This window comes from Erithacus rubecula (genome assembly GCF_903797595.1).
Source record: "Erithacus rubecula genome assembly, chromosome: 3".
Lineage (NCBI taxonomy): Eukaryota > Metazoa > Chordata > Aves > Passeriformes > Muscicapidae > Erithacus > Erithacus rubecula.
In genome coordinates, this window is record NC_136689.1 from 12,131,130 (window position 1) to 12,150,009 (window position 18,880).

The 18,880-nt window shown below is 36.3% G+C and overlaps 1 long non-coding RNA gene across 1 annotated transcript; it reads right to left on the minus strand.

Annotated features, from left to right (window-relative positions):
• Positions 1-1,555: 1,555 nt before the first annotated feature.
• On the minus strand, positions 1,556-6,946 carry LOC306799781. The gene is made up of 3 exons (XR_013773677.1): positions 6,659-6,946; positions 5,147-5,229; positions 1,556-3,470 (listed from the first exon to the last, which is right to left on the minus strand). It is a non-coding gene; the product is annotated as an uncharacterized lncRNA (long non-coding RNA).
• Between the last annotated feature and the right edge of the window lie 11,934 nt (positions 6,947-18,880).

The following is an 18,880-nucleotide window of genomic DNA, read 5'->3' on the forward strand; positions in this document are numbered from 1 at the left end:
ACCTTTGGTGGACTGCAGGGAACTGAGGTCTCAGGATGCTAGGAGAGAGTCAAGAAGAAGGAAACAATGACTTAAGCTCTCATTTATAAATTGGGAGAGTCCTTGTTTTATCATGTGCAAATTTGGAGTATAGGAATAAGGAATTTAAAAAAAAAAAAATCATGTCTCCACAGTGTATTTCTTGGAAGGTAAAGACAGGGGCTCTTCACTGGCAGGAGAGCCTTCTTCCCCCATCCCTTAGGCAAGTTCCTCAGCCACTGAATTTCTGACTGCAAGATTGACTGCATCACCTGCTGGCTTTATGAATGGTGTACAAGTCCAGCATGCTATTCCTCTGGCTTTGATTGTAATGAAAATGTTTTGGTATGTAAAATTTAAATGCTTTTTTAATAGGAAAAAAAATCCTGTTCTGTAGCCCAAAAACCTACTTCTAACCAATTTCATTTTGTTTTCATGTAGTAAAAGCAAGGACATATTTATTTAGACTTAGCTCAAGCCAAGCTAATTTCCATATTTTATAGATCATTGGCATTTAAAATGGTGCAATACACTGTTTTGTAAATTAATACTTATTTCATTCCCTGCCCTTTATACAACAAGACTTAATAAATTAAAAATTTAAAACTCTGACAGCTTTTACTGAGACCTTGAAATGTCCATAAAGTTTATTTGAACTGTGATGAGAAAGCTTAGTCTTATATATTTGTTCTCTATTCATAAAATACAACGTATTTTTACATTTCCAATTTTCAAAGGTTAAACTTTCCTCCACAGAAACTAATTGGGTCTTTTCCCCACCCAATTTAACCTTTTTTTCCTCATGGTCAAGGATGCCAAGGTTCTGCTTAGCACATAAAGCATCTGATATTTTAAAAGAATAAAAAAATTCCTTTTCTTTTCTTGGTGAAGTGTATATTTAAGGCTGAATAGAGACCATTTTAAAATTTCAGCAACAGCACTTAGCCAAGAATGCAGAGATTGATAGTTTCTCAAAAAATTAAGATTATTTTAGGACATATTTGGTTAACAAAATATCTCAGGTTTCCCACCCAACCTCAACAGTTGGCTTTTGCTCTACTAACCACTGCTGTTAAATTATATAGTGCACACTACACTTATGATGGACATGGTTATAATGGACAATTGGTTATAGTGGACAAAAACAGATCTCCCAAACCAAACATATTAAGTTCAAGACATTCCTCTCTGGTTATAACAGACAAACATTGGCCACAATGCCATTCTCTGGGCTTTTTTCTCAACCCTGTAAGTGTACTGAATAGAAATGGGAGCTAGAGAGGAAAGTTACAGGAATTCTGTGTTTTTAAAATAGATTGTGCCTTAAGCCAAAGACTGAAGAAGATGGTAAGAGAGGCTGTGCCAGACCAGCACTTTCTGTCAGCCTGATTGACCACTGCATACCAGATAAACCCAGAATTTTCTGTAATCTGATCTCTCCTGCTCTTAGAGCCAGCTTCAGTGACTGTAATACCATGGAGGTGCAGAAGGACTCCAGGTCAGCACTCCTTTGTAGGGCCACACACTAAAGGGTACTCCAATTTACTCCACCTGACAGATTAATTTTTGAGATAACCCTTTTCATTCTGTTTATATCCATATTTGCTTAGAGTGCAAGGGGGCTTAGTGGGCAAGTTAAAATGTACCCACTTGGAATAGAAAGGAGAGTCTTGTGAGCTGTCAAGAAATGTGAAATATTTATGATCTAGAGCTCATGAAAGAATTGCATGTTAGGCTCAGTCAACACCTCATGAGGTTTTCACAACACTCACCCAGCCCCAACAGCTATTGCAGATAACCAACATTTAAATGATCATTCAGGTCCACTTCTTTCATAGAACATTTCCTGGCTAAATTTCAAAAACTAAACAATCAATGGTCTGTGTAGAAGTCAAAGTTATTTTTCAGTTTTGCTTTTGTAACAAACAAAGTCACTTTGTTTTTCACTTCTATTAGAAGTAAACTGTTTGAATTTAAACCTTTTGATCTGAAGAATAGGGACATAAGTGAGGCATGCTTGTCCAAAATGCTGGCACAGCCTTACTCACCTGAGTTCCTCAGTGGGTGTCTTTGCAATAAAACATATATTACCTTTTTTGAAAGGCTTTAGCACACATTTTTCCTCAGTAGCCACACACTTGTTTTTACAGGCCTTGTGGCAGACCTTTCCTGGTCATCTTATGTCACCAGCAGAGTTAGTTCTGCAGGAGCCTTGCCCTTCTGAAGCTCAGGAACTCCCACTCTGCTTTACATCTTAAAACAGAGTAAGAAATAAGGACATAATTCACATCTCCCCATTCACAAGCACCCATCCACACCTATGAAACTGTTTTGAAAGAAATAGAGAGGTTCTGTATTTGCATGACTAAGGGCACCCTGTCATCTGATGCTAATGGAGAAGGAAATCTGACCCAAAATGTAATTCTTCATTTCAACAAGAGGTTTCATTTCATCCTATATGTTCTTTGGGGTCAAAGGCACAGTCTTGGCTTCCTGATGTCTAAAAGCAAAAATGAATACTTACTACATTTGGAAAAAAGAACAATGTTACCTGTGAATTTTAATTATGCCCTATGTGACCTCTATGCAAAATAGTGATGAGCATTCCAAGTCAGCACAAAGTGCATTAAAAGTTCCTTACCTAATACCTAAAGCAAAGTTCCAGAGTAAAGCTGAAAATAAAATAGAGAATCATAGAATATCATGTTCTAGAGGGGACCCACAAGGAACACAAATCCAAATATCGACTTTGCACTGTACAACTCCAAAATTCATACTATCTGCCTAAAAGCAGTGTCCAAAATCTTGAACTCTGTCATGACCACTGAACTGGTGCCACTTCCCTGGAGAGTCCATTCCAGTGCCCAGCCAACCTCTGAGTGGAGAGTCTTTTCCTGATATCCAAGCTGAACCTCCCTTGACTCAGCTTCATGCTGTTCCCTCTGGTGCTGTCACTGCCACCAGAGAGAAGAGATCAGTGCCTGTCCCTCCTCTTCCCCTTGTAAGGAATGAGATCTGCCCTCAGCCTCCTCTCCTGAACAGACCTAGTGACCTCAGACATTCCCTTAATGCTTCTCCTCAAGGCTTTTCACAATCTTTGTAGCCAGTCTTTGGATGCTTTCTAATATCTTTATATTCTTGTATTGTGGCACCCAGAACTGCTCCCAGCACTCAAGGTGAGGCTGCTGCAGTTCAGAGCAGAGCAGGACAATCCCTCCCTTGCCTGGCTGTGATGCTGTGCCTGATGTCCCCAGGACAGGGCTGTCCCTCCTGGCTCCAGGGCACTGCTGGCTCATGTTCAGCTTGCCATCAATGAGGACTCTGAGATCAATTTCCACGGGGCTGCTCTCCAGCCTGTCATTCCCCAGTCTGTGCAGATGTCCAGAATCTTCCAGGTGCAGAATCTGGCACTTTTCCTTGTTAAACTTCACACAGCTGATGATTTGCATCCTCTGAAATATGATGGCAAAATATTCATCATCCACAATATTCTGGTGTGACAGCACACATTCAAAAAGTTGAAGTTCTCATAGTGATTTTCCAGACAGTAGATGCCTGCTTCCACTCATGCATATCTTCCCTCTTTGTCATAAAACAAGGGCATCACAAAATGCTGTGATTGTCTACAGGTTGTTTCATTTCAACAGCAAGACAGATGCCACAAATTTGTCCTATTCTGGAGAAAAATTGCTAACAAATATGATCAATGAATGATGATTATGTAAAGTCCTGTGACTGGAAACTGCATAGGGAATAAACTGGCAAACACACTTGCCCTCTAGAGTGATAGAAAAAGGGTTTTCAAAATTTATTCAAACATACTATAATTTCCAAAACTGTAGGAAGTTCTTTTATTTAATTAGTCCATTGAGAGCATTTCAAGTTTTGTTTTTTTAGGGTTTTTTTTCCCCTAAGCTTCAATATTTTAGGGCCTATTTTCCAGTTATTAAGTATATTCTACCTGTATTCAAGCAGTGGTGACACATAGAATTTGAAGGACAGCATGAAATCTCATCAAGAGACATGGTTCTCATACAGATTTCTACTCATTTAAGCCATCATCATGGTACAAAACTTCAAGTAATTACTGGACTTTCTCATCACTCACTAACCCAAAACCACAAGAATAAAACATAAATAAGTGAAAAACATCATTTCCCCAGGGAGTGTCTTAAATAATTGGGGATACATGTTGATCTCTTTTGCTTATCTATCTTCTTTTCATTTCCTTGGTTAAAGATATAATACTCAAAAGAGGAAAAAAGGAAGGCAAAGAAAAAAGTGCACTAAGATTACACTTGGCATTTTAAATACAACAAAAGGTACCTATAGGAATGCTTTATTGTACAGTTGAGTAAACTCCAGCTGTCAGCCCTGTGATCACTTTTTCAATAGGCAGAAAGGACTCAGCTCTAACCTGGCTGCATGCTGGTTCTCACCAGTAGAACAACTACTTCCTTAGGAATTGCATTTACAATTATCTCCTGGCTTTCAAAGAAAACTTTGGAAGAAAAATGTGAATAAACTTCTTAAGTGAGTGGGATTTTTTCTTTTCCTTTTTTTTTCTTTTTCTTTTTTATTTTTTTTTTTTTTTTGCTTGTGTTAAATAAAACAGCTGTTTATCTGTTTTTGTTAGAGCTACAGGGAAACCTCTTGCCAGAGATGAAAATTTCTACAGGATAACTTGAAAATCTTGTGGGTTTATTGGTTTTCCTATTATGCTCACATTAAAGAGACCAAAATATGTTAAATATGACCCTTTACCTGAGGAAGGAGGAACCACTTCATACATGGAGTCAGAGAATATGCACAGATTAAACTTTGATCACTTCTTTAAATGTGATATTAGGGAGGGAAATCTCAGCCTGAAGGAAATGGGGTTTCTGTCATTGATTTCAACTGGACCAAGACATTATTATCTGATAAGAATTTCTAGATTTGTTGGGTAACTTTGTTCAAGATCCACTTTTCACAGAACAAGCATAACTGAACTCTGGAAATTATTTAATGATTTAAAAACTTAACATTTTCATGAGAGCTTTTCTTTTTCAGAGTGTTCTCTTTTAAATTTTGTGGTAAAAATCATTAAATCAGATAAATTAATTTTGAAAATCTGCATAAGTCTTACTTCAAATGTCCAATATTATGTGTTTTGCCTTTTGGCTTCTCCCTTTTTCTTTGGTTATTTCCATCTTCATTTTTTTTTTAAATCTAAACAATAGAAAAATATAAAATGAGAAATGTGAGGAGGGGGAAGAGGAGAATAACGACAATTATTTCAGAGATTACTTTTTACTATATTCTCTCTCTTGCATTCAAAGCCAAAGACAAGACAGACAAATTATATAGCTTCAGAACTACAAAATTCCACTTTTTTTTCAGTGCTTTGCTACCCTGCTTTCAAAATAAACCACTGTTTTTCGAAAGCTAATTTAATTTTGTATGTTGTTTCTGTTACGAAATTATCTTCATTTTTAAGTCCATTCCATTAACCAATTTTTCAGAAACTTATAAAAAATTCCATTCTAGACTTCTCCTCCATGTAGATGGTCAAAACACAGCAGACTGTCAATAGCAATCTGTGCAAGGCTAAGCAGCATATGGTCTTCAGCAAAAAAGGACCATAAATTATTTCAAAAAAATTTTACTGTGGCTTATACATTTGACAAACTGTAGGCAGCAAACCAAACTACAGACAACTATTCAGCAATTCTTTTTCAGTGACATGCTTCTCCAGGTGGCTGAATGTTTAATTTTCAGTTCTGAACTCAATTTTCAGTCAGCCAATTAATCTGCTCTTTCAGCCTTCTCCGAGTTCATCAACCTTAAAATTTCATAAAATTGACTAGATTTGTTTTGCCATAATTTCTTGAGTAATCAATAGCCTATGTGTTCATATGAAAAATCTTTTTTCAAAAGTCTGAAACTTCCATTTATAGGCTCTTTAGGGATGGAGTAAGTGTTAAAATGGCAAGCTCTAAGCATGAGGGAGGCTGTCTGAGGTTTGGGGTTTTTTTGTTTCAACAGTAATTCTTATTAATTTATAATCCCATTGAACAATTTTAATGTAAAAAATGTACCTATGGAAATGTGGAACATGAGAAGTGGCATTGCACACAGGTTTTCAGTCAAAAAATTTTAATATTATATAGAAGAACCAAAACAGTAAAAAGACCTACAAAATTACATATTTGGTTCATAAAGGTGCTTCTATCCTCAGGAAAAATGATTTGTAAAAACAAAACCATATAGATATGAAAGATTTTCAAAAAAAGAAAAATTCAATTTTATCTAATACAAATTTGTCAACTGTATACTTGCTTTGTGCACACACTTGAGAAATGAGCAGAGAAAGCTTCAAGTCTTTACACTTCATTATTCATGTCCTACATTATCTGTATGACATAAAAAGAGAAACAGAGGGTTTATTACAGATCCTACCAGAGTCCTGGCACAAAATAATTTTGTCAGTTAAGAAAGTTTCTAACAATGTCGTCAATAATGGCATGGGAAAATATCTGAAAAATTTAATATCTGTGCCTGAAGATATCATTAATTAGGAGTGAAGGTTTACTTTTGAAAATCTTTTCATCTAGCATGTCTGTTAAACACCTGTAAACATCTGTAAACACCTGCCTACCTTCAGGGGATTCAATACCCCATAGCTCTTCACTCTTTCCTCCTAAGTTCCATCTAGCAGGAAGCTGCAACTCTATTTGGCTTCTTAAAGCAGTGCCAATTGCTAAGTGTATCTGTATCACTTCTTCCAGAGTGGGCAGAAGAGCCTCAGCAGTACCAGGAAGGACAGAGGAGCTCCCAGAGCATGATGTGCAGGTAAGGTGAGGACAAGAATCTCCTCAGAGCAGATCACACAGCCCAGTGCTGAGTTGCTGTGTTAGGGACTGGCTGAGCCTCCTCAAGCCTTGCTGCAAACATCTCCTTCCCTACTCTCTCACTACAGCACCTCCCTGCTTTCCCCTTATTGATACACAACCCGCTGGGGAAAATCTGAATTCTCTCTTAAAATAACTACACCTAACTACCTCTTGAAAAGGTCAAATCCCAAAAAACACTGTCCCATCCATTCATCATGCTGTTTCAATATCAAGGGTGGCTGCAGCAAGTATCCTGAGTGCTGCTTTTGCCCATTGGGAAATCTGTTACACCACAGAACCTTAAAAATTCTCCATAGTCTCCCAAAAGCCACAGAAATCTAAAGCTCTAAAGTGAATTGTTTTTAATACTATTTGAAGAGGTTTGAATTCCTTTTATTCAGTTTGTTTTATAAACAGTCACAGAAAAGTCTTTCTATATAAAACTGCCTGGAGTTTAAAACAATGAATGAAGCGAAAACCATAATAATTTATTGTGGTAATTCATCTCAATGTAAAAAAATAGTTTCAAACTGTTATCAAATGAGCCCCATTATATTGGTATTGAACACAGAAGAATGGAAGCCAGCATGTGACATGGGCAGCTGTGCACACAGATGCACTATCCTGTTCCAAAGGCTGGAAAACAGCCCAGAAAAATAATACCTCTAGGTTTCAAAACTTCAGTTAATTGAATATTTTGATTTATGGAGAATTTTTATCATTTAATATTTATATAAATATTTAACAATACTCAAAATATAAAGCATTAACTTGAGTAACCAAGTAAAATTAAGTATCCATTTTGCCTAGGCACTTTCATAATATTTCTTTAGACAATCTAAGTCTTTCAGGACCAGAAACATTTAAGAAAAATATTATCCTAAAACAGAGCTTTTAATATCCAAATGTATTATTCAGTTCAGCCACTTAGAGATAAGTAGACAGATATCCTAGTAGTGGAGGTTTTCATTACCAAAAGCATACTCTGCAATATTCTGCTATTTAGAGTTCTTTTGTCTTTCATGCCGTTGGAAAGACTTAAGTACACAGTCAGTTTTTGACAGAGATATATAATGTGTTAGATTACTTATTGGCAGTACTTTAGCTACTGAGGTAAAAATTATATATCCTTTAATCTTACACAGGGCTTATTACCTTTTATCAGACAGATAGCAACAAAACTAGCAACACTGAAGAAAAATACAAACAAAACTTCTTTTGTTCAGTGAAGCTTTTTGAGATATCAAGAGCATTTCCCACTCATTCGTCCTGCTAGCTCACCTCCAGATGGGGAGAAAAAGCAGTCATGTACATAAAACCTTCACTTTTGTCTCACTGGCATGTTCCAAGTCCATGCAGAAAGCCACAGCCCATTTAGCAGAAATCTTCCATTTTACCATCTGGAGTATAAATCTGTCTGTTTCTGGACTTGCCACAATCACATGCTGATTCCCCAACAGAATGGTTTGTGCACAGGTACAGTTCTCAGCATAACTGATCTGTTATAAGAAATGTACAGTGTCCCTGCTTTCAGACAGCTCTGTGCTGCCAGGTCACCTGTCACCACCCTCCTGGGGCTCCCAGAATCTCCAGCAGGGCTGGGAGATGCCCAGAACTCAGGTGGTGGGGGACAGAGCCAACAACCCCCCTGTGGCACAGATTCATCAGCCACAGGAAGGGCACATCTGTGCATTCCCCCTCCTGAGGTCCCAGGAAAGAGAAAAGGGAGCCACACCAAGGGAGCTGGTCTCTTTTTGGGGAGAACAGGGTGCAGGGCTGTGCCAGAGCTGGGCATGGTTCAGGCTGCCTGCAAACACACACCTGGGCTTGTTCCACTATTCCAGTTCAGCTCACAACAGGTAAGAGCTCTTTGCTCTGTCCTCCCATGTCAGGATCAGACAAGCTCTCAGGAATGGTACTTGGAAAAATCTGTTTTTCCCTTCTGTCTTTTGCTTAGTCCAGCACTTGGACCAGAACATACACTTTCAGTGGGATTTGTTGAATGTCATCAGTGTTCATTTATACCTCTCTCTATATTTATGAAGTTCAGTTTTTTCCTAAAACCATCTGACAGCAATACCTGATACATATATAGAGTATATCAAACTAAACAAAACCCTTTTAATATCAGTTTCTCAGAGGTTAAGGCTGTGTATTCATTTTCACAGATACATCCCTGTGGTCACTTTGTAAAACCAAGTTTTCCTTGACTTTGCCTTTTCCTCCTTTTATGTGTGAAATCAGTACTCACAAAACAGCAACACTCTAGGTAGACAGCCTTGGCAAATATAACTGTTCCACACATGCAGCTTGGATAATAACTCCATGTGAGGTCTGAAACTGAGGGAAATAATGGAACCATCTTCAAAATAATGAAGCTTGGTTGAAATTAAACAAGAAAAAAAACAAAAAAACCAAAAAAAAAAAAAAAAAAAAAAAAAAAAAAAAAAAAAAAAAAAAAAAAAAAAAAAAAAAAAAAAAAAAAAAAAAAAAAAAAAAAAACAGTGGGACACTAGGAAAGTATTTTAGCTTTAAAATCAATGAAATGCTTAGCCAGGTAAGTAGAATGTAGCTCATCTCTTCATTACAATATTTTCCAAATAAAAGTAATTTTTTTTTACATTCTTTCATTATAGCAAATGACCCCTCTACTAAACATTATTCCCTACAAAGACCAGATTTGTACTGTTTATTTTCTGTTGTCTTATCAGTATTTGACCCAAAAAAACCTTCAATTCTTTTTCTAGTAAGGTCCATTCACCAATACATACGAATAAATATAAAAAAAGCTTCTCAATTTCTTATACAATTACAGCACCCTACAGTTTTAAGAGAAACACCCTCTTAAAAAAAAAAATAATCTTTTTAATTAATGGTTAGTAGAATTGATTTTGACTGGTAAGTAGGTTCATGTCAGTGGAATCACAGCTTTCAATTTATCTTCATGTTTAAGCAATATCTATGTTAATGTGAGAAAAGTTAAATCACTGAAAATACTTTGCAACACTGGATGCTTCTTAAGACTGTTTTATGCAGCTGTGACAGCTGTATTAGTCCATGAAGCCAAGCTGGGGGAAAAAAATTACTTCAGCCATTATAAATAATTTATTGTATTAGGTGGTACTCAGTACCAGTATAATGCACTCAAGTGTCTTCCAGATTCTTTCTAAGCCTTTAATTTTATATTTATATAAAATTTATAAAGCCTTTTACAAGTAAAACTGATTAATTTTAATTTGGACCTCAGCCATATCAGAATAGCATTTATGATGTTACTGCACACTGTCCAAATTGTGTAAAATAATATTTTCACTATTCATTTGAGGTAAGAATGGATAGAATACCTCCTACACATTAAGAAACAGAAGAGCAAGATCAATGCTAGAATGTTTCACCATTTTCTAATTCAAGATCCTGAAGCACAGAAAACTAATAGAATGAAAACTTCAATATGTAGTACTCCTCATAAAATAGCACTCACCTTTCAGCAAGGCTTAATATTTTCTATAAAGTCACTATATTTTTTTAGAGGAAGATATTAAGGCATTTCTGTGTGCTGAAATCAGAGTGAGAAAGCAGGTAGAAAATTAATATATAACACTGAACAACATCCCTTTTTTTCCTAAGGTGTATTCAGCTCATTTCCATTATTATGGGAAAAAAAAAGGGGATTTTTGTTGAAAATTTTTCTTATTAAATGTATTATGGCATAAGAATTTATTAGAAATAATATCGCATTGTTGTAACTGTACAATATCAACTTTTTCTAAAATCCACCATGGAAATAGGCTAGGCAGTTGTTGGATCATCCTTAATATTTTAGTTATTAATGGTCTTAGAGAGTTTCAATTGATTGGTATTCACTTAATGTCCAAAGCCATTTCTTACAGCTGAAAATCATTTTAAGATATTACCAACTTCAATCAATATAACTTATGAGTATAGTTTTTTTTCCTCAGAATTACTAGATATGCCAGAGTGACAAGAAGAATATATTCTAAAATTCTAATGCTATTTTCCTAGGTAATAAGAAAAAGGTAAATGAAAACCTATACTACCTATTAGCAATCAAACAGTACTATATTATAAACTGCATATACTTGCATACATATATTTAGAGTATAGGCAAATCACTGTGTACTTAGCTCTTGGCAAATACTCATTTTTAATTTTCTTTGCACCTCAAGAAACCAAAGTGTTTCTCTTGCAATCACCATTTACATTATCAGCATCAAATTATGTTGCATCAAGTCATATAAAAATTATTTATATATGCAAATATTTTTGCATAATCATCTGGACACATTGAAAGTCCAGTACATAGTAGCTTGATCCTTAAGTTGTGCTACCTAAGAAGCCCAAATCTTCCCATTATTTTCCAGCAGTCAAAAAAGAGCACTGGCTTTACTGTCAGTTTTCTCAAATAGGAAATTAGCTAGTATATTGTTGCTGTAAATACATGACATTTTGGTCATGTAGAAATAACTGTATTACTTTTGCATTTAAGTGGTGGCAGATTTTTATTTTGAGTTCACAAAGAAATATAAGCACTCTGTTATTTTAGAAAGGATCCTTGGGCACAAGCAAAGATTTTCTGCTCTTACTATGGCCATTTCTCAGTCTTTATGAATTAGTATCATTCCAGGATATAGAGGATTCCCAGATGAAATTTACAGTCTCATTTGAAAACTTCATCCAATCTGAGAAGCAGCTAAGATCTCATTCTTGCACCATCACAGCTCCGAATTCAGCCCACCACGTGCTCAGCACCCCAAACCACCACTGCACAGCAGCTTTCTGCAGACAGATGTCCTGATCTATTTAGAAACTTTACACCTGGAAAAATATTTTCAGAGAGCTGTAAGAAGGCCTTTACCTGGAAACTGTCAGGGGTTTTCTTGCAAATACATTTTAAAACTTGACCCAGAAGATTTGCAATAATATATATCAGGATGTGGTGGCCAAGATTTTAGGAAAGATGAATGAGAAGTTCATAATATATTCCTTTCTTGTAATGATATTAACCAGATTGGGTTGCAGAGTCCTGGACCAGTAGCTTGTTAGCTTGAAGAAAACATGAAGTGTTTGAGCCCCACACCAGAAATCTGGAAAGATATTTAAATTAAAGTGACCTTGTTTATTGCTGTTCTGCAAAGCTTCCACTGAATGATTTAGGCATCTCTTATTAAGGCAGGAGTTGCATGAATAGAGAAACATGCTCTGTGATGAGCCATTACAGGGGACAAATCCAAATGAACCACAGCCCAAACTCTCCTCCATGAAGTCATGTCATTCTGTTCTCCTATTTGATTTTCTCATTCTTTTTGCTAATCTTATTCTGTGCCATGAAAATTATGTTCAGAAACTTTGTGGTTATCTCAGAAAAGGCTGAGAAAATAAATCTGACATCCCAAATGTACAAATTTCAGTCTTAGCCTTTAGTCTCCTCTGCTTTTTACCTGAAAACTATACACACAAGCCCCAAAGAAGTAAAATCTCCAGGTCGCTTGAGAAGCACAGCTCGTTGTGTCTGACATCACTAAACTGCCTTCTTGACCTGCTTCTGCCATAAAACCCCTGATGAATAGAATAGAGCACAGACTTATAAGTGGAACAGGGCTGTGAGTCCAACAGGAGTTTTAACCATTAAACTATGAAGAGAAATGCAGAACACCTGATGCAGAAGTCATTCAGGCACAAAGTCATTCTGTAGCCAGAGTCCAGACCAAAATCCAGAGCCCTGAACGAGATTGAGATTGGCAGAATTCAGGAAAGTAAAACAAACCTATGACTCTCAAACCCCATAAGCAACTCTCCTATAATGTTTGGAGTTCCTAGCTGTCTGAAACAATTTTGGCACCTAAGGAAATGTCTGAAAAGGTCCTTAGGGCTGCATTTGGAAGAACAGGTTTGGCTCTATCTCCACTTATTAAAAACAGGTCAGCTGTCCTCAGGAAAGTACTGGAAACCAAGAAACTGGAAAGAAGGAGAGATGTCTCTGCCAGATTGCAGATCAGACACCTACTTGCAAGAGGCAAGACCAGTCCTTTGCTTTGAGAAGCAGCTCCCCACTCAGTGTGCTGACTGCCTTTGCCCCACTGGGAATACAGTGACCAAGAGCATCCCTGCATGACCCAGAGCTCTCACTGCACTCCCTTCCTTGTTGGCTCAGCAGTGAATCTGCTCTAGAACCACATGACTATAAAGTTACAGCTGTATGTCTGTGCAAAACATTCCAGATTTTTTAAGACATCTTTACACTGTTGCCCAGAGCTAGAAAACACCAAGAATTTGATGAGAGCATTTATCCAGAGAATCCAGCCCTGACCAAAAACCATCCATGTGGCTGTTTCATAAGGCTTTAGAAATTGCATCAGTGACATTTCTTGCAGACTTCAGCTGGCAATAACTCACCAGGCATTCCAATTCATTATATTCTCCACTCCCCTATCACAAAGGATATATTAATTTCTATATTTTGACTCTGCTGAACACTTGAAGGCTGTATTGTTTTGTAGTCCCTAGGGCACTGGGCAAAACAAACATAGAATTTCAAACTTTTCACAACATCATGCTGTGAATAACATTTTCAGTTTATCCTTATATTTTAAAGACTGTCTCTAGTAATCTCAGGGTTGAGAATGTGGGGTAAACTTCTGCTGCACAAGATTTATTTGCTTACAAATCCTGTGTGGCTGTAAGTTGCCCCAGCCCCTAGAACTGCAGACTGTTATCTCTTTATAGCTCAGGATTATGACTTTTTGTCTTTTTACCAAAAATATTTTTGCTCTAAAAGGGTCAAAGGATCCCTATGAGGGATCTTGGTTGTGGAGAGAAGGTAAACAATGGAGATACTTATAAAAGGGAGAAGATTTTAGTAGTAATGGTACTGATATTGGTATGGTTGCAAGTATTGACATTAAATAAAGCAACAGACTTAAGGAAATGAGTTATGTCTGTTTTCAGCTTTAGTACCTTGTTTCTTTGCTGAGGCTGTCCTCAAGCAGCCTTCACTCTGTGTCTCTCTGTTTTCTTATACTCCACTTCCTGGGCGCAAGGATTGTTTTTTCCCTTGTATTTGGAAAGCACCCAGGTGATTTCAGACATAGCCACACCATAAATAATCATTATCCAGGCTGCATGAATGCCCACTGGGTGCATTAGCTGCATGGCTGCTCATTCAGTCACCTCTTGTTCTCTTCCAAGGATTGTCCCATATTTCCTGCAGTTTAAAAATAATTACATTATTTTTGGACGCAAAGTTATGTATATTGTAAAAATTAATACATAATTGGAAAAAAAGTTGTATTTTTTGAGAGATACAGAGACAATCTCCTGTAATGTGAAACTAACATTTCCCATATTATTAGATCTTTCACAAAAAGTGTATAAGTTTTGCACACTCCAAAGATGAATCCCCTCATTAATTTAAACCAATTCATTTTAGCTATAAAATTAATAAATATAGATATTTAAACCATGAAATAATTACTAATTGCACATTTTACACATATCTCACTATTCAGATGCACAGTTATCAACAAGAATCCCTTCCAATATATAGCAGTAAAGCTGTACTTCCAGAACAATCGCTGCTGAAGTAGCAACTTGCCAGATTCTCCATTGTTTCACATTACATTTAAAGATACCATCCTATATAATGCAGAAGTGGACACTGTATATGTTGGCAGCCTACTGTGAATAATGAGCCATCCAGCCACCCAAAAATCACGTTAAAATGATGATTGGAAAACCACAGAGTAAAAATCAATTTTCCTTTTTTCTGACCTATGTTTAGGTTTCATTGTCTAAAATCCTGGTTAGACTTCTGCAAATTTCTGCACAGGAAACCTTTATTGATATCCCAGGGAAGTTTTAGTTTCTGCCCATTTTTCTTGTTTGGCAAGTCAACTAAATTGACAGCCCTGATTCACACCAAGGGTTCATAGGATTTGCCTTCAGTAAGTGAGGAAGTACCATCGTTGTGCCCCTTGTAGGCAGAGTGGAAGGAAAGCAATATTAAATAATTGCACAAGACTCAGAATTGTCTGTCTAGATTAATGTAAGATGTTACTCAATAAAGAGCATTTTCAAACACATTTAAGTTAGGTAATGGACTAATTGAGCTTTCTTGCACAACCTTAATTAATCTCAGTAAATTACCTACATTATGAGAGGATCTTAAGTGATTATGTACTACAAATCCTGTATTGCATTTTACAATGCACACAACAGTCTTTCTTTTTTCTGCAAATGAATCAAAATTATCTAGAGTTGTCTGAACAAGCCCTTCTTAGGCCTGCTTTTACAACAATAGGAAGCTATATGTATCTAAAGCTAAATAAAAACAATATTTACCCATGTTTTCCATCTGGGATCCTCAAGATTAACAAAGTTCTACCAGAATATATGGAATCTAGTTTGCAAGGGAAATAAGTAGAAACACAGCAAAGTCTTCATCTGTACTTTGATGACTCTTCTGCATTGTTCTTCGAAATGAACAGAGAAAAATAATAGATCTCAATTTTCTTCCTATCTTGAAACTACTTAACATCAGGGATTACATGGTTCCCAATGAACTTTTAGAATTGCTTTCTAAGGCTTTGTCCAGATATGTATTAAAAGCATATGTCTTGCTGCACTTTCTAAAGATGGAAAGGGTTCTACCTGTATTTACATATTTTGATTCAAAATCTCCTTTATTCTCAGTTGGGAACAGAAAAGCCTTTATTATTCTCAGCTGGGCTCAGTCCCACAAACATTTCAGCTCTGCCTTCATCAGATGCAGATCACACCAGCATTTATCCCCACTAATCACCACTCCCTCTGGCACTGACATTATCCTGGGGAGTTTCCCATTCACCTGACATCAATTACCCTAGACCCTGCTGATACTTAATTCATATCATCATACTTAATTAATCATTAACCCCTTCACTGCAGTCAGTGTTCTATAATTGGTGTTCACAGCATCTGCAAAATATTAAGGGCATTTGACTGTACATTCATCATGAACTCTTCTACCAGAGCATGAGGTACAGGCTACACACTTTTGCTGTGTTTCAGAAGGATATCATACAAATATATTAACACCAGGAAAAATTAGTATTCCTTATCCAGCAGCTCCATAAATCTAGCAGCTGCACATTTACCATTCAGTTCTCTTCAGAGGCATTTAATAAAATCCTGTTCTCCCAAGGATATCAGGAGCCCTGCCTAATCACAGGAAAAATGCTCATGGAAGGAGTCCATTGCAAAGCTTCAAATTTCAAAATATTTTAATAGACTTAAAAATTTAAAGGAAAAGTCCAATTTGAAATTTAACTGTTGTCAGCTCACTCTAGAAATGGGGCATTTTACCTGATCATGGTACTGATAGAGCCTGTGGTAAAACATACCTGAGGGGAAACTACAGCAAGCTGTGCATCTCTGAGAATGTCTGATGTTGTTTAGGTATACCATAAAGATGGATACTTTTGTTATAGAGAGGCTGGAATTCTATCAAGTTTCAAAAATCCACTTACTCAGACAAACATTCTGCCTTGTTTTGTTTTGTTTTTTCCATTGGAGACCTATACTGTAGAGGGGAAAAAAAGAAGTCCAGTGTGCATGTGTCTTTGATGCAGGACTCTAAACATATAGTGAGAAAGACAAGAAGGTTGAGAAATGAAAAAAAAAAAAAAATACTGGGAATGGCTCATTTCAGAGAGCAACCACCTACTCAGATTGTGAGAAAATTATCTATTATCAGTAGATTGGATTCTTAAAGTTAAATCCTGTGGGGTTTTGTTATATCTTATAACCTCTTTTCATGTTTATCTTTTAATGGTAATTTTGAATAGTATGTCTATAAAATTACATTCATCTGAAAGAAAAGAGCCAAAGAATTGGTACAGAGGATATATCAGTGGATCTTAAGATAACAACAAATCAGGAGGTTCATACTCTACACTTACTTTACTGAAAAACAAACAGCACATTGCTGATGAGATGTTTTCCAAGTCTTTATATTCTGCTTTTATTTTGTTTTGCTTTTAGTTTTACAGAAGAGAAATATTTAAAGTGTGGAGTATCTAACAAATCTCATTTCACAAGCATCAAGAAAGAGGTTAATGAGGTTTCAAAATTGGGTTAAGTGGTACCACCATCACAGAAGCTGTGAATGTTTGTAGAAGATGCACATGAAAGAAGACCCATTTTAATAGTATGGAACATTCTCACTTTCATTTCTTCTAGCAGAGTAATGTCAGAGAGATTTTTAAATTTTTATTAGAGGTGCAAGATAAAATAGAACAAAGCCACATTTACTGGTCTCATATCTTCACTAATCAGGTTGCAGAGATCAATTAATACAAAAATAAAAATTTAACTTTTTTTAAAATATGTATTTCTCTTAGAAATATCTCTAGCAAATACATCAAAGTTTTACATCAGTCCATGTCAGACTGAAATCAAACAGTTTTTCCTTGTGACCAGGAAGAATACAATCATATCTGTAGATCAATGCTATTACTTCACTTTGAAAACAAAATAAAACAAAAATAATCAAGCATTCTATTCCCTGCAGCTCCATCAAACTGATTGTACCAGTCTCTAACCTCTCCCAGAGGCCTGTGGGCAGGTTAAAATTTAAGTGATGTAAAATCACCCCTCCCTATTACCATCACCTGTGTTTCTTCATTTTATTAAGTAAGGAGTTTGCTGAGCATTTCCAAAGAAAAGTAGATTGCTACAAGAATCTTCAGCTGCAAAAGTCAAGGAAGATGGTTTATATCTTGTAATTGGAAAGAGTTCAAGCTCAGCCAGTTGAGAGAATATTTCTTTAGCTAAATGATTTTTGTTTAAATTTTTCTAAAGAATTTAGCCAGAGGCAGTCTGTGAGTATAGAAAAGTTCAGTCCAAACAGTATAAATATGGTGAACATATTTATATGAGACATGTCAGGTCATTTTAATAACACCACCTCTTCCACCCCCCAGTATTGATCTCTTTAAAGCCACCAGTGACAGGTATTAATTCCAGACCTGAGTGTAATGAATGATATCCCTCCCATTCTCTTTCAGGCTAATTGAAAAAAATAAGCAAATACATTTTTTGAATCCAATATCATGGAAAGCAGAATCTCTTTCACAAAAAAATGGTCTCAATGGTAAAAGCTGAGCAAAGCCAGGCTTCAGATTCTATGAGTTTTTCTTGTCGCTGGGTTATACATCTCATGGAGGCTCCATAACCAGGACATGGTGTAAAAAACAGGAAAAAATTCTTGTACAGAGAGGCACTCATGAGGAAACAAAAGAAAAAGTCCTTGTGGCACAGAAGATTGAAAATAAGCTTGCAAACTGCAAGGCAAAAGCCTTCTGTGCTATTGTTTTTTCAGCAGTACCTGCTCTGCATTTAAGCTAGAACTAATTTTTTTCTCTAATCAGAAAAAAAAATCTCTGATAATCATTAACAATATAGAACAAAGAGCAAATTTATAAATATTTATATATACTGCTTTATGGGGTTTTGTTTTTTTTTTTTTTTTGTTTTACTCTGACATGGGAAAATCCTTTACATAAATTCCCAAATACATGATATTTGCATTTAGTTTATTTGTTTGATATCACTCCCTGTTCTTGATTCATAATACTTTACTCAGAGAAAGTGTTTTTCAGTAGCACTAGTCTCTGTAATCTAGAATTATGTTAAATTAATACCTGTGACACCATTTCACATAACTCATAATGAGCCCTCCTGTATTTGTCATCAAAAACAAGAGTTGCACAAGAAATAATTTGTTGGATTACATTGCATTAACAGTTTCTGATTTAGCACATTAGTTTGAAAGGAGAGATATTTCTAGTGAGTAAGCAAAACCCAACAGATAATTGGGTGACACTGGTAGCTCCAAAGCCTTTCACAGTGCCTGGTGCACAGTGCAGATCTGGACAGCAAACACACCTAGCCCCAGCTATGACACAGCCAGCTGCCTGAGCTGTTCCTGC